Below are 16667 nucleotides of genomic sequence, written 5' to 3'. Positions count from 1 at the left end.
TTCAAAATTCTACTCTTTCTAAAAGAAACATCCTTAAATGTTAGGGGACAGAGTTAATTAAAAAATCATAAGAAATCACATTATGCAAAGATAGCTTTTACTCAAAGTCCTCAAGGGTCTTTTCATATTTCATATGAATTGCAATTTAAACAGATAAATAGATGGGTTCTGTCTCAACTTGAAAACTTATAATTTTCTCTTGTTTAGAGAAGTTAACTTAAGCAAAAACACTTTTCATCACCATTTTATTCTCATCATATTCACTCATCAATAATGCGAGAGATTGAGGAGAGTAGAAAGGTAAATGCATATTTGATAATGGAGTGGATATTATACCTTTTAAGAGTAGGTCACTGGTGTCTTTCCAAAGTCTATTGAATGGTCAATGGTGAACTTAAATGAGTATTGTTGCCTTATATAATAGAGGTCAATAATTTAAGGTCATATTTATCCAGAACTAAGTGTGACTTTAAAGTCTAAAGATCAAGGCATTCCTGTAAGTGCAAAGAAAGAGAACATCTTACTTCATTTTTCATCCTGAGTTAAACACGAAACTTAGGGGAGAAAGAATTTTAAGGATGCTTCTTATTTTGCACCATGACTATAGAAAGAACCGTCTTATCACAAGTAAACTTTGGCCCCTACCCTTCTTATTTCTAGCTCTATAAATGAGAGAGGTAGATAGAGAAACTTAGATTTTATTTAAAATTAGATATCAATGTCTAAAATTATATAGTGACTTTCATTTGCAAAATGATTTAACACATATCTCACAGAAGATAGATTTAAAATACTAGCAAACACACTCAAAACTTGCATAAGTTGTTAGCAATTTGAAAGAACTTGTTGTAACTGTAAGATGTTTTATATAAGCCTCATGGTAACCACAAAGCAAACATCTATAGTAGACACACAAAAAATGAAAATTAGGGACTCAAAGCCTACCACTAGAGAAAAATTACCTAATCACAAAGGAAAACAGCAACAGAGGAAGAAAGGAATAAACCTTCTAGAAAACAAACAGAAAACAATGAACAAAATGGCAGTAGTAAGCCCTTAAAGATCAATAATTACAGGCCGGGTGCAGTGGTTCACGCCTGTAATCCCAGTACTCTGGGAGGCCGAGGCAGGTGGGTCACCTGAGGTTGGGAGTTCAAGACGAGCCTGACCAACATGGAGAAACCCTGTCTCTACTAACAATACAAAATTAGCCGGGCAAGGTGGTGCATGCCTGTAATCCCACCTACTCAGGAGGCTGAGGCAGGAGAATCCCTTGAACCTAGGAGGTGGAGGTTGCAGTGAGCCAAGTTCATGCCATTGCACTCCAGCCTGGGCAATAAGAGCAAGACTGTCTCAAAAAAAAAAAAAAAAAGATCAGTAATTACAGATATCTTGGAGATATTGCAGGTTCAGTTCCAGATCACCACAATAAAGTGAATATTTCAATAAAGCAAGTCACATACAGTTTTTTTGGTTTCTCAATGCATGTAAAAGTCATGTAAGCACTATATTTTACTACATTAAGTAGGCAATAACATTATGTCAAATAAAAAAATAATTTATACTCCTTAAAAATACTTTATTGTTAAAAAAAAAGTGCTAACAATCATCTGAGCCCTCAGCAAGTTGTAATCTTGCTAATGGGGGGTCTCTCCTCCACGCTGATGGCATCTGATTGATCAGGGTGGTGGTTGCTGAAGGTTAGGGTGGCTGTGGCAATTTCTTAAGGTAACAATAAAGTATGTCACAACAGTTGACTTTTCCTTTCACAAAAGGTTTCTCTTAGCATGTGATGCTGTTTGATAGCACTTTACCTTCAGTAAAACTTCTTTCAAAATTGGAGTCCATCCTCTCAAACCCTGCCAATGCTATATCAATTAAGTTTACGGAATATTCTAAATCCCTTGTTGTGGTTTTAACAATGTTCACAGCATCTTCACCAGGAGCAGTTTCCATTTCAACAAGCCACTTTCTTTGTTCACCCATAATAAACAACTCTTTAATTGTTAAAGTTTATTATAAGACTTCAGCAATTAAGTAAAGAACCAAAGTATTTTCTGCCTCACCAGCCATACTGTCACTGTCACAACTGCTCAACTCCTCTGCTGTGTTGTAGCGTGAAAGCAGCCATAGACATTGTGGTGAATAAATGGGCATGGCTGTATTGTTACAGCAAAACAGACAAGAGTCAGATCTGGCCTGCAGGCTGGAGTTACCAAAGCCTCATCTTAAATTCAGTTTGGAAGTTATCTTTTCTGATTCCTTTCATGAAACTTTTTTCACTTTTACCCCCATTGAGCAAAAATAGAATTTCTCCTTTCGTGCTCACCTAGAATTTGTATGTATTTTTATTATAGCACTTCTCTCATTGTACTATGTAAATTTTTTACATATTTTGTTGTCCCTTTAGACAGTGAATCCATCAAAAATAAAAACCATGTTTTATTAATCGGTATATAAGAAAATGGCTAGTATCCTGTAGGTGTTCAATAAATGTTGACTGTTGAATGAATAAATAAATGAATGAACAGATGATGAACATACATGTTAATTTGAAGTGGATCTTGAAAAATGGGTAAGATTTAGCAGATGACTCTTTAAATAAAAGTGTAAAATACTTTTAAATCTAAAGGAAAATGGTTTATTTTTCTCCCTGAACAATCTTCTTTATTCATTCTACAAATATTGATTGAAGAGCACCTGCTAAGGGCAAGGCCCTTGAGAATTAACATTCTATAAAGCAGTGCTTCCCAGAGTTGAAGACTATAAAGTACACTAAGTCATTGTGCCCACTAAATGTGCCTATTATCGTCTGTGCATGAAAGTCCTTTTAAAAGTTAATGGGATCCGAATGCATATAGCAGAATAAAAGAGAGGAATACCCAGACCAAATTACACAAGAATTTATGACATTCTGTCCCTGTACGTTGAGTCAAGGGATTTGGGTTATTGAAGATAGCATTCTAATGAAGTCTTTTCATCTGTTCTGCACATCACTGTCCTTTCATTAGCTGCACAAGAAGAGGAGAGCATGGCATAGCACCAACATGTTAATTCTTTGTTTGAGAAGGTCCCTAGGTCTTTATGTCCCTTTTAAGTACTCCTTATCTTCTTTAATTAACTATGAATTTCTTAATTTGTATTGTTTATTATTCTGTCCAATTGGCTCTCCTCATGGCCATCTGTTCTAATGTATCTTTTATAAGTGATCTTCAGATATTTTAGATGCCATATCACTCTAGGCAGTGGTTTATGCAATTACCGCAAAAATGACACAGCATCAATTTCTGCGGCCCAAAACTTTAGAATTTAAATGATGTAAATCTAAATTTTTTTCTTCAGACATCTGAGTATCTATTGCTAAGCTTTGAACAAACATATCTCATTGCATTAAATTCACTGCTCCAGGTTTTTGGCAAGTAGGATTCATGTATATATTAGTTGCCTGAGCTTTCACAATGTTCTAATCGGGTCTGATGAATTGTAAAAAAACAACAACAAAAACTGCAATTTTACTGGCTCAGAAACACTCACCAAGGCTGAACTTCAGCCCTGTGAAGTTTCCCTCAGTCACCCTCAAGTGTTTGAGGAATTTCCAGAAGATATTTTACATATTCTCAAGAAGAAATTAACTCCCACTGGTTGTTAATGGTGCTCCACCATTGCATGCTAGAAAGCAGGACCAATATATGGTGTCCTCGAAGTCTATTACTATGGTAATAGATCAAATAATATCAGACTTTTTGTTATATTTTACTGGTGGGGGTCAAGGTGGGATGCTTTATATCCCAACAGTTTATATATTTTAGTCAGATAAATCTATTACCACTTTATGAGCTGTATCTTACTCTGTTCCCCAGGTTGGAGTGCAGTGATGCAATCATAGCTCACTGCAGCCTTGAACTCCTGGGCCCCAGCAATCTTCCCACCTCAGCCTCCTGAGTAGCTGAACAAGTCTATTTTTCATTACTGTATGTTTTATTCTTAACACACAGGGATATGTCCATGGATCAGGAATGGGAACAAATGAAAATTGATACACTGTCTTCAGAATAAGTTATTTCCTCTAATGCCAAAGGTTTTGTTCTTGGAAAAATTTATTTCCCTGACACCTTCCTTCAGGGCCTGTTCTTTCCCAGGGATTACCTCACCTCCTCAATTAATAGAATCTGATGCCTCTCTCATTGGCCCCCACCCCCACTGCTGTTTGCCATATTGAAATGCCGACTGTGTGAAAGAAAGAATCCTTGCTGCATTTATAATGTTTTCATCCTGAATGCCTTCTTTCATTTAGTAAAGATTGCTTATAAAAATTAACAAAACACAGTTAATCTCCTTCTTTCTGACTGAAAAATATAGGTTACATGAATTAATATTACTCAAATCTTATCGGAAACAGCTGCCCTTAAGGAGAACGGCATTAATTACTTTGCCATTTCATTTTAGAGCTGGGAAAGATCTGGGATAATGTCTTTAGTAGCAATGTCCTGCAAAGGAGAGTATTTGGGTCCAGAAAAACCAAGAGAGCTTTTAAAAATCACACAGCTGGACATTTATTGTTGTAGTCATTTTGAAACACTAGACAAAGTAAACCATTGAAGAACAACCTAGGGAAAGTCCATCGTGAACTTCAAGGTCCTGGAAGACATTAGCACCCAGCCAGGTATGATAGCATGTTAGGCAAGCTGAAGACAAACCTAACATATACCACAGTTTATATATATATATATTTTTTTCCCTAAGGAAGATTTGTAGTGAGAAAACATTGCCCACCAAAAATTATGCTGAATCTTCCATGGTCTTATTTAAAGTTCTGCACCAAATTTTAAAAGATCTATGACAATACGGTTATTGTCATTCAGTATAATTTCTATGTGCCCACTCCCTTTCCTCCAAAATGTGATTTTAAGGAGGCAGGTTGTTTTTTCTGTATTTATTATATGGTGCCAAAAGACAAGTCAAAGGACATCTTAGACATTCTCATGAGCTAAGAAAAGAGAACATATTTCAGTGTCTCCTAAAAACAAAAGGACTTCAGGAATGGAAGCAATGAATTTGGTCTCTGACAGCTCCTCCGTTTGTGATGGTTATTGGTTACAGGGTTTTACTGCTACCTGGAAGTGTAAATTGCACCCCTGAGATTGTTCTGCACGTAACCTTTAACTCACACTTGATAGCAAACAAATGAAAGAGAGGCAATACCATCAGATGTGATGATTTATTTTTAAAGCATGAGTTTTTTTGTTTAATATAAATGTAAAAACATAACTTTCCCTTCAAGCCAGCCAGGTAGTTTAGGCAATTTATCAAACCAAAAGCACTGGAGCTCTGCAGTAAGAAAGGAACAAAATGCATTTGTGCCTAAGTAATTGTCTTTCTCTTCCTGAAATCTAGTAAGATGGATTCAGGGCATAGGTGATTCCAAATAATAATTATAGTCAAACAAAGAAACTTCTGCATGCAATTAGTCTAATTTTACTTCATCTCTAATTTTCAGAGGTGTTACCACACAATTTATATTAAATTTCCTTTTTGCCCTTTGAACTGTTTTGTGAATTTTTATTTCATCAAGAAGACTGTTGTCAGCTCCTCAGTCACATAATAAATACAGTCCTTTCAAAAGCCATTTTTCTCATTTTGTCTCCTTTGGTGAAAGCTATTTTATAACCTTTGCACTAATCATGCCCAAATGCAAAGCTGATTCAAGTACCACTACGTAAAGCATGAGTTGTATTGTGACTACTTTATCCATTCATCCACTCAAGTATTTATTCAACACTTACTATATGCTAGGAAGAATTCTCAAAGTTGGAAATACAAGGATTAACATAAATTACAAGGTCCTTGATATCATGGAACTTAAAATACAGTATAGAGAGAAGAGTGCAGAGAAGGGAATAAATAAAAAATATAATTTTAAATGGGTAAGGTGACCTAGGGTGGAGATGGCAATCATTTTAAGGTGAGTGGAGAATTAAAGCTTCTCTGAGAAAGTAATATTTGAGCTAAAACCTGAATGGGGAGAAAATCTGAGAGAAGATATTTTGGCTCAAGGGAATAACAAATACCAAGACCCCGAGTCAGAAAAGAGCTCAGCATGTTTAAGGAATAGAAGACGAATCAGTGTAGTGGAGCCCAGTGAGTGATGGGGGATCGTGGAGATGAGGTCTAAGGGGCCAGATCACATGGAACATTGGAGGTCATCTCAAAGGATTAGATTAATTCAAGGTGCAGTGGGCAGAGATTGGAAGATTTTAAACAAAAAAAGTGACATGGAAGTCTTCAAGAGGAAAGAAAAGAGACAGAATGCAATCATTTTACTACTAAGTTTTGTTTATGTATTTCCTTGTGTGGGCTAACATTTGAAAGCTTTAGAATTTAACAGAATAATAGTATAGCACGTTTTACAGTAACAATGCTTTCTTACAATTTTCAGCTAGTTCCTTGTTCTGTGATCTTGGTACAGAAAAGTGGAGAGAGTATGGCTACCTGGTAATACAGACACTCCCAAATGTGCTTATATGGGATTGATACTGAATAAAAGAGATAAGCTGAAACAAGAACCAGAACCCCAGGAACAGGGAAAAAGAAGGATAAATGCTACAAAACCTGAAGGATAGCTTGAATCATCGGAGAAATTTACTTGGTAAGTAAACCTTTCATTCTCTGACCAATACAGAAGCCTACATAGATCTTTATTCTCAATATAACAAACAAATTTCAGAGCAATATATACTTTAAGGTGTCTTGCCTTTACAACCTTCAAGAACACACTCACATAACAAGTCAACAGAGAGAATTACATTTGAATTAAAATTGTATACATCCCATTTCAAAATCAGAAATAGCTGTAACGCTAAGAGATTTCCAAGCACAAAAATATCAAGGAAACAAACTATACACTAAATCCTTTCATCCATTAAATTCTGCATCATTTTCCACATATTCTCAGAACAACAGGAAAAATACACAGGAACTTATTTCCAGAATTAGATCAGAAAAATTTAAGATCATTTTTATGCAATTTACTGTATGTTTTCAAAACAAAATTCTTAATATCAACGAAAGCCTCTAATAAACTTTGAGTTACATGTTATGAAGGTAAAAGCAAATTTCTACTGAAAGATGCAGCTGATCTGATACACGTTTTGAATATTGACTGTATCAAAAGAATTAGAATATGTAGAAGGACTAATTCAAAGTAAGCGGAACTAGTCTTTTGAATGAATGTTATGTTACATATCTCTGCAAATATGGTACCAGAAAATGTCTATTAAAAAAATAATTCATCTTGCCTGATTTTCTTATTGAAGCCCCCATATCCTATTTACACTCAGAATATACTGCCATTTTCTTTCTCTTTGGGTCTCTTCTTTTTCTCTTTTTTTAATTTGTATATATTTAAGGGGTACAAGTACAGTTTTGTTACATGAATATATTGCACAGTAGTGAAGTGTGGGCTTTTATTGTGGCCATCACCCGAATAGTGTACATTATACCCATTAACTAATTTTTCATCCTTCTCCCCACTCCCACCTTCCCACCTTTCCTTGTCTTCTATGACTATTATTCCACACTCTATGTCCATTGCCCATTTGTACTCATTATTTAGCTCCCAATTGTAAGTGGGAACATGAAAAATTTGATTTTATGTTTCTGAGTTGTTTCACTTAAGATAATGGGTCTTTTCAACTTTAAGACCCAAAGATCTTAATGGTTTAGATGAGTCTCTTGTCACACCACTGTCACTGGTGAGTTCAAGATTGTCAAGGACCTGACCCATTGATTCTGTCTTTCCAATACTACATTCTGTTGTTCCTTTTGATCTGAAAGATCGGAGACCTAGAAAAAGATGCAAATGCCAACTAGTAGCAATGCCCCAAAATTCCTCCATTGTTTTACCATTAGTTTTAGTCAAGACTAAGTAAATTTGAATTGAATTTGAATTCTTATTGAATTCTTATAATAAAAGATGTACTGTATATAATTTACAAACTACAGATGCAGAAGACTCAAAGCACTAAGGATAATTTAAAGATTTGTCAGTGTTTCAAAACTTCACTACTTAAATTCAGTTCATCTTCCACAGTGTTTCTCTGATAGGTCCTACTATTCTTCCTGGGAAATGGAGGCTGGCATTAAATTTATATATCTCTGAAGAGAGAACAATAAAGAATTGGTAACCAATTAATTAAGAAGAGGAAGAATAATATAGGAGTTTAAACATGTAGACTTTGGAAGCAGGTCACCTGACTTGATACAGGCCCTTCACTTAGTCATCATAAATTTCTATTGCTGCAGTTTTTTATTTGTAAAATAGTGTAATAGTACCTACATCATTAGATTTGGTAAATAATTAAATGAGAAGTTATATGTCAAATGTTGAAAGCTGTTCCTGGAATGTAGTAAAACCCATATATACTTATTAGCCATTATTTTTGAAGAAGTAATAGTTTACTTATGACCAGAAGTTGTTCAACATGATTAAAACTCAATCTGTGGAGTACACATTTTAGAAAGTATGAGTAAGTTACAAGAAAGGTTGCTTAAAAAGTCAATGTGATGCTGTATAAGGTAAAAAAGAAATCAGATTTTTTTTCATTCTAACTATAATTGGAGAAGAAATAAAAATAGTACATAAACCAAAAAAGGAATATTAGTAAATGTATTGATGTTTAGTAATTAATGAAACAGGATATGCATTCAGGAAAACACAACATGAAAAATTATGCATAGACTCAAAGGGAGCTGATTTTAAATCTAGTCTTCATTGTGTCTAAATTTTAGCCTTTTTTGCTGTAAAATTGAAATTTTTTAAAAAAATTCTTATGAGTTTGGAGTAAGAATTAATTGAGAGTACATCTGTAATAGCCTTTAGTGTCTAGTGCATAGCAGGTATTCAATAAGAAAATTCTTTTCTCCTCCTTTAAGGCTGATATTACCGAGATCAGGCCAACCTTCTCATGGGCACCTGTATGTGCTGCCACAGTCAGAAGAGGCTGAGTAGATGAGTGGCTGATCCTAGGAAAAGCATTGACTCTTCCAAACATTTATCTCATTAGATGAAGGCAATAGAGAAACATTTTGTGTCAAAAAAAAAGAAGAAGAAGATGAAAGAAAGAAGAGTCTTTTCTCTAAGGCCTAAGGTTTTTTATTGCCAAGATAATACAGATTGGTGTAACTTGCCCAAGATTCACAGAGTTCACTGAAATGTGATGGCCCCTAGCAGACTGAATCATCCTCAAGGATTATCACAGACCTCAAATGCATTGAGCTGAGACAGATCTGGCAAGACAGAGCACTCACAAGCCAATTAAAAATAAATCAGTAAGTGCTTTTAAAACGTAGGAACAGCTGCCTCTCCTCCCTGTGGTGTTTCTCTGTTTGGTGTTCATAGAAGTACACATTTATATTTACATCAAGCAGATGCTTTTGCTCTCTTATATAATGATATGGGGGATCACTAGGGTAGAAGTGTGGGAGGACAGATGTGGCCCCAACAAATATGGCATTTTACTGAGAACAGAGCCAAAGGAATTCCGGCAAATAGAATTTTCATAAGCCTACTCATCTGTGTAACTATTTGGAAGAACATTTAATCTAGAACAGTACTGTCTTATAAAAATAAGTGAGCTGCTTGCAGTGAGCCGAGATCACGCCACTGCACTCCAGCCTGGGCCACAGAGCGAGACTCCGTCTCCAAAAAAAAAAAATAAAGTAAGTGAGCCGCATGTTTAATTTTAGATTTTTTTCTAGTAACTACATAAAAAATAAATAGAATAATTTTAATAATATATTTTTGTTTAATTCGATATTTCAAAAATTGATTTCAAGATATTAATCAATATGAAAATTGTTGAGATAATTTATAGGAGTTTTTATGTACTAATTTTCAAAATCCAGTGCATATTTTACACAACAGCATACTTCAGGTCAGAATAGCAAATTTGGTTAGTGAACAACATATTGGCTCAGAGCCAGAGAGTTGATATGAAATAATAATAGTAGCCTGGGCTTTATCATTTCCCTTTAATGAATGTATGTCTGAGCTTAACAAGAAATACAGAAAAATACCACCACGTGCCATAACACGCTCCTTCTTATTTTTTAGACAGTTTTCTCATCTATGTCAATTCCTAGGTACAAATTAGGTGGTTTATGTGGCAATCATTGTCTTATCTAATATTACCAGTGAGAACCTCGAAGCAGTGGGCTCTTTAGGAAACTCAGAAGTGCCAGATCAAAACCCACAGTGATCTGTCTTTCAAGGTATCCTAAAATGCTTTATAAATGTTACTTACAAGTTTGTAAGAGGATAGATATTTGCTGAATTCATGTGAAAATGGATGATGATGAAAAATGTATAATTGGATAAAATTTACATTTTGTAATTTTATAATTTGTATTTTTTAATAAAGATTACATTATATTAAGCAATTTTATATCAATAGAAAAATGATGGATAGGTAGATATTACTATGAGTTACCTAAAACTCTTTCTAGTAAAAATGTTTGATTACAAAAATCTGCAGTTACTTCTACATCATTCAGTTAAGGGTAAGGACTGCACTGTCAAGACAGAATCATGGTATAAAGAAATCTAGGATGAACAATGAAGGTTGAAAATTAGAACCTTAAACTCATTCCTTAAGTTTTTTTCAAGACTGTCTGTATCTTTATGCTTTCCAATTGTTCAAAACCTGAGGGGGAAAAATTGTCATTTTTTACTTCTGATTGTATTCTGCTTAAGCAGGAAATCTTAAAACAATCATTAAAACCTCATTATCACATGTCAATCCTATGATTACTTGTTATTGCCTCCTATTTCTTCCCCATGTTAGCTTAACCAAGACACCACTTCAAGGTCTCCTGATAAGACATAGTTTTCATTACACTATTCCCATACTCAAGGACTCTCTCTCCACTATTAGGTTACCTCCAAACTCTTTGGCATCCTAAATCTTTCATCAGTTGTGCACACACCTAATAATGTCTCCTGACTCACTTTCTTATCAGCCACTCCTCTTTATACTTCTGCACATTCTGTACCTAACAAATTATTTATGCCTAGAGTCTATGGGAAATGGTGGAGAGAGACATGCCAAAGTGCTCTATGAAACTTCATTCTGCCCTTTCTGAGGCCAGCCCGGGTGCCCATGAATCAGCAGCAACAGAGATTTACCCAAATCTGGCCAGGGAACAGTGATAAATGTGAATGGAGAAATTATGGGATCAAAAACACAGGTATGGGCAATTTGATTTTATGGGATCAAAAACACAGAGAATGAAAAATCTGTTCAGCTGACATGTTAGAAACTCTTGCCAAAAATTGAATAAGTAGCTAAATCCTGAATCACGACTGGGCTGCCCAGTGCTAAGAATTTTTAGTGATATTTGAAGTTCTGTTATGTCAAGATCAGAGAAATACATCAAATTAAATAACCTATCCTGACAAATGAATTAGCCTTGGGAATTTTAAGAAAAGAGGTTTTTTGGCATACAAGGAGACTTAACTAAACTCACAGCTAAATGCTAATTCCTGTTGTTTTAATATGAAGACCTTGGCATTATTAAGATGAAATCAAAAATATAGACAATTGGCATTACAACTCATGGAGCTACCTTTATTCAGAGAGAAGGTCTAACGTCAGTTCTACAATTGAACAAAGGAGAAAACCTGTAAAATTGGTCTGGCTATACTACATGCTCTATCCCTGTTGTATCCCTGCTGGATTCCCAGTGCCAAAACTAAGAGACATCTTACAGATTTTTTTGTTTCCTTGTTTTTTCCATTCTCTCAGTCATTCATGACTGATTAGTGAACAATCTAGATGACAAAAAGTGAGATTTTGAGTCATAAGCCGTCTATAGAATTTACATTGCCCAATGCACTACTCTACTTTCTAAAAGTCAAGTGAACAATAGAAAAAAGGGACTGGAAACTTTTATTCACATAGCTACAGTTTTTGAAACTACAAAGGAGTACTGTTTATAGGGAATGCCAATATAATGTGTGCCTTCCAAAATTAAAAATATTATTTTGTAGTTTTCAGAATTTTAGGCTAGCTCTGGGTAACTACAGGCATTTGGATAATATGTAGTTTTCTCATTTAAATAAAAATTGAGGCTGGGCACAGTGGGTCATGTCTGTAATCCCAGCACTTTGGGAGGCCGAGGCAGGCAGATAACCTTGAGGTCAGGAGTTTGAGACCTACCTGGCCAACATGGCAAAACCCCATCTCTACTAAAAACACAAAAATTAGCTGGGTGTGGTGGCACGTGCCTGTAATCCCAGTTACTAAGGAGGCTGAGGTAGTAGAATCGTCTGAATCCAGGAGGCAGAAGTTGCAGTGAGCCAATATCTCACCACTACACTCCAGCCTCGGCAACAGTGAGACTTCGTCTCAAAAATAAATAAATAAATAAGAATTGAATTTGTCTGTCTTTTGAAAATATCAAAAAAAGTCATGTTCTTTACCAGGGTTAAATATATGAAAAATGCTATATAATTGCTCTGTTTTTTGAGACAGAGTCTTGCTCCGTGTCCCAGGCTGGAGTACAGTGGCCCGATCTCAGCTCACTGCAGCCTCTGCCTCCCAGGTTCAAGCAATTCTCCTGCCTCAGCCTCCTGAGTAGCTGGGACTACAGGCCTGTGCCATCACACCCAGCTAATTTTCCTGTATTTGTAGTAAAGATGAGGTTTCACTATGTTGGCTAGGCTGGTCTTGAACTCCAGACCTCAGGTGATCACCCACCTCGGCCTAACAAAGTGCTGGGATTACAGGCATGAGCCACCACACCCAGCCAAAAGGCTATACAACTTTTAGTTAGTATAATTATTGTTCTTTCCAAGTATAAAATTCTCTATAAAAGAGTTGTTCTTCTACCAAGGGCTTGGGGGAGCAATTTATAACAATGATGTCTTTAAGTCTACTATAAAAAGGTAATCATATTAGAATTTTCAGTGCCTGTGTATGTTCATTGCAGCACTATTCATGATAGCAAAGACATGGAATCAACCCAAATGCCTATCAATGGATAAAGAAAATGTGGTACATATATACCATGGAATACTATGCAGCCATAAAAAGGAATGAGATTATGTCCTTTGCAGGGACATGGATGAAGCTGGAAGCCATTATCCTTAGCAAACTAATGCAGGAGCAGAAAAACAAACACTGCATGTTCTCACTTATAAGTGGAAGTTGAACAATAAGAACACACGGGCACATGGAGGGGAACAACACACTGGGGCTTGTCAGGAAAGGGTGAGGGGGTGGGGAGGGCATCAGAAATAATAGCTAATGCATGCTGGGCTTAATACCTAAGTAATGGGTTTACAGTGTAGCAAACCACCATGGCACACGTTTACCTATGTAACAAACCTGTGCATCCTGCACATGTACCCCAGAACTTAAAATAAGAATTCTCAGTGCCAACAGTATAAGCATTAGTGTGTACGTTATATAATTGTATCTCAAAAATTATATCAAGCATTGTTGTAAACATTTTTCTCCACTGGTTTTCTATTCTTAATATGGATTACTGATCAACTCCACCAGAATTACATTTTATGAAATACTTATGAAAGTCAAATTGACATACCTGTCAAAACAATGTGATAAACATCCCCTGCCCCCCTTCTCCTATGTACACACATGCATACATGTGCACACAAAAACACATAGGAATTACAGGAAACCAAAGCCACCTATTAGTGGCTGAGTCCTACTATTATTAGACACAGATTATAGGATGTATTATCTCATTGACCCCTCCCATAAGTATCTACCTGTTACAAATGAGAAAAGTGGGTCTCAGAAACGTAAGGTGATTTTTCAAAGTTCACACACGTAGGAAGAAAAAATTAGGGTCTAATTCAAGTGCTTGGTTTCTACAAACTATATCTTCTACCCTACAATCCTGCTTTTTCTAGGCTTTTGTCCTTGAAACGACATTTTGGGGAATCATAACATTTTCCCTCAAATGGGTTTTGATATAGAAACATACATACACACACATAACCATATGTAAAAGATATTTAAATTAAATCATCTACTTAAAGCTTCTCCTGGGCCACTGCCCAAGTGTGATGCAATCCCAATGAGAAGATGCAATCCCAATGAGAAGATACAATGAGAGAGGTGTTAGATACTAGTGGTGGTTACAAACATGTTTTAGCATCGGAGAGACTCGATTCTTCCACTTCATGGTTGTGTGACCATGACCCAACTGTGCTTTCTCTATGTTGCAGATTCCTCGCCTATGAAATGGGTCTAAGAATACCATCTGCTTCATAAGGCTGTTCCATAGAACCCCTAGCCTACAGCCTGGCATTCAGAGCATAGTTAGACAGGCTGACAGCAGGTATAAAGAGAATGAGCAGAACTGCTTCCTGGCCCCTAGAACTGCTGTTGAATTTTTGAAGGTATGTTGCACACCACTAACTGTGGAGTGTTTTGAAAAGTGAACTTTACAGGTTTTTACAATAAGAAGTAATTAACTTGCATGCTGGGCTGTCGCATATTGGCTATTGCAAGAACTCCAAGGCTGAAGAAGCTAAGTTGGCAAAGTTCAAAAAGCAAGTTCCTCAGCTGAGCTACATAATAGACTAAAAGGTCACCTTTGACTCATTTTTGCTATTGGCTATCAAAGGTGACCAGTTTTTCACAGCATATACCCCATGTGCTTTAACAGACCCCTGATGGATGCTTTTGATAGAAGATGGGAAGGAAATGTTAAAGAAGTAAAATGTCAAAACCAACCTTTCTCTCTGCAAGAAGCTGTCTTCTATTGTGGCTACTTCTGGCTCCACCATGGGGCACTCTTGAAAAGAACCCCTTGAAAAGCTAAAAATAAAAATAAAGAACAAGAATGTATGCTACGACTCCCCATTAAAATGCTTTTGTATTTATTTTGAAGATTCTACAAACATTTAGAGACTCCGTTGGAATATTATGCAGGAAAGGAACCCCAGAGTCCAGATGAATGTTGATGAATGCACCTCGACTTGGCAGGGTACAAATAAACAATAATTCACAGTTATTAGCATTTACTTTCTATAAAATTTCAAAAGAATAGATGCAAGCAGGACTGAGTGTGCAGAATCTCCATAAACTAAAACATTGTCTGCATGAAGCCATGATAACCAATGAAATGAAAAAATACATAATCAATAAAAGTGTTTTTTGATTATGTATGAGGCCAAACAATTTCTTGGATCATATTGTTTTTCTGATTTTAATGAAATCAACCAGTTGCTGTCCTGTCATATAGAAAAAGCTAAATAGATAAATTTCAGTATTATAGAAACATCCAGATGTACAAAGACTTAGCAATTATGGTTGGGATGGAAGTCTAGAAAGCATGAAAAGATCCAACTTGAACACAGACAGTAATGTTTAAATTTATATTATTCCAAGAGAAATGCATATAAGTAATAGAAGTAGAAAATGTGCATTTGCACTTTCCAGTTGACTAAAAAACTTGGTGTCATCAGTAGCCTTTTCAAGCATGTATAAAGATCTGATATTTTGTGTTATGCAGTTCTTCATTTAGAAAGATTATTATCCACCAAGGGATAATACAGTTGGAATGCCTCCTTTGAAGCAGTGATAAATTGTTTCTCAACAGGAAAGTGGTTTGATACACTATTGTGGTAAATTAGATTCTTGTTCTTCATTCTTCATTCTTTCCTATTACAAAATTATGAATCTTTTCCCTTAGCCATGTAATTCTGCAGTTCTTCCCACTATGGGGATGCTTCCTCACCCCATTAGTATTGAGCTTAGACTTGTAGCTTTCTTTGTAATGTGTGTGGATATGACATGAGCAGAAGCATTAAAAAAAAGGCGTGTGATCTGATGGGGTTATCGCTGGTGGCCATGACAAAAGTACACTCCTAATGCACCCAAAATGAGATAAATGAACAGACATGAACCCAATCCAAAGCTGGAGTCTAGCCCTGCCGACCGACAGCCTGAAACAGTGCTCTCTTAGCAGACCCATGGACTACAGAATAAGAGAAAAAAAAAAAAAAAAAAAAAAAAATATATATATATATATGTTATTAAAAACCTCTGAATCCTGGGATAGTTAGCTATATAACATTACTAAATCAATAGCTTCTTAGCAAGTGTGAAGACAGTAGACTTTAAAGTCATGGAGGTCTAGATTTGAATAGCCACACTGCAGCTAGCTGTGTAATTGTGGGCAAGTTTGTCAACCTACCTGAGTTTCAGCTTCCTCGTTTGTAAATGAGGAACTGTAAAATATCAAATTGTACAGTGATGCCAATCTCTATAGTACTGCTGTAAAAATTAAAGAGCGCAATGTATATAAAACAAATTGAATAGGCCTGAGACATTAGTTCATAAAAGTTGCTGTCATCATCATCATTATCATCTTTATCATAAAGACCTTCTTTCTATATCCAGTCCTCAATGAGGAAATGGTAGCTTGTATCATGAAATAGCTTCTGTACAAATCTATAATAGTGTCTCATCCAGAGTAGACCCAATAATTTCTTTCCTAATCACATGTTCCCTATAGGCCCATTAAGACATGGGACTCATAAATTTTGTTTCAGTAGCATCCTATGCCAAATAACCAAAGTGATCAAAAATACAGTCCTTTTTTTTTAAAAAAAGCGATACATTTGAACCCAC

General features: G+C 35.8%; 1 long non-coding RNA gene across 2 annotated transcripts in view; it reads right to left on the bottom strand.

The window, feature by feature from the left end:
- The window catches only part of LOC129486555 (uncharacterized), a 61213-nt gene extending 44902 nt beyond the window's left edge, over nt 1–16311 (bottom strand). For both annotated transcript variants that reach the window (XR_008659018.2, XR_010121911.1), the window contains exons 1-2: nt 16231–16311; nt 14766–14849 (exon numbers count right to left, since the gene is read on the bottom strand). This is a non-coding gene — a long non-coding RNA (uncharacterized lncRNA). The remainder of the gene's footprint in view (nt 1–14765; nt 14850–16230) is intronic.
- Nucleotides 16312–16667: the final 356 nt, after the last annotated feature.

Source organism: Symphalangus syndactylus, chromosome 7 (assembly GCF_028878055.3).
Source record: "Symphalangus syndactylus isolate Jambi chromosome 7, NHGRI_mSymSyn1-v2.1_pri, whole genome shotgun sequence".
NCBI lineage: Eukaryota > Metazoa > Chordata > Mammalia > Primates > Hylobatidae > Symphalangus > Symphalangus syndactylus.
Note: the sequence above shows the minus strand (reverse complement) of the source record. Positions and strands in the feature narration are given on the sequence as shown.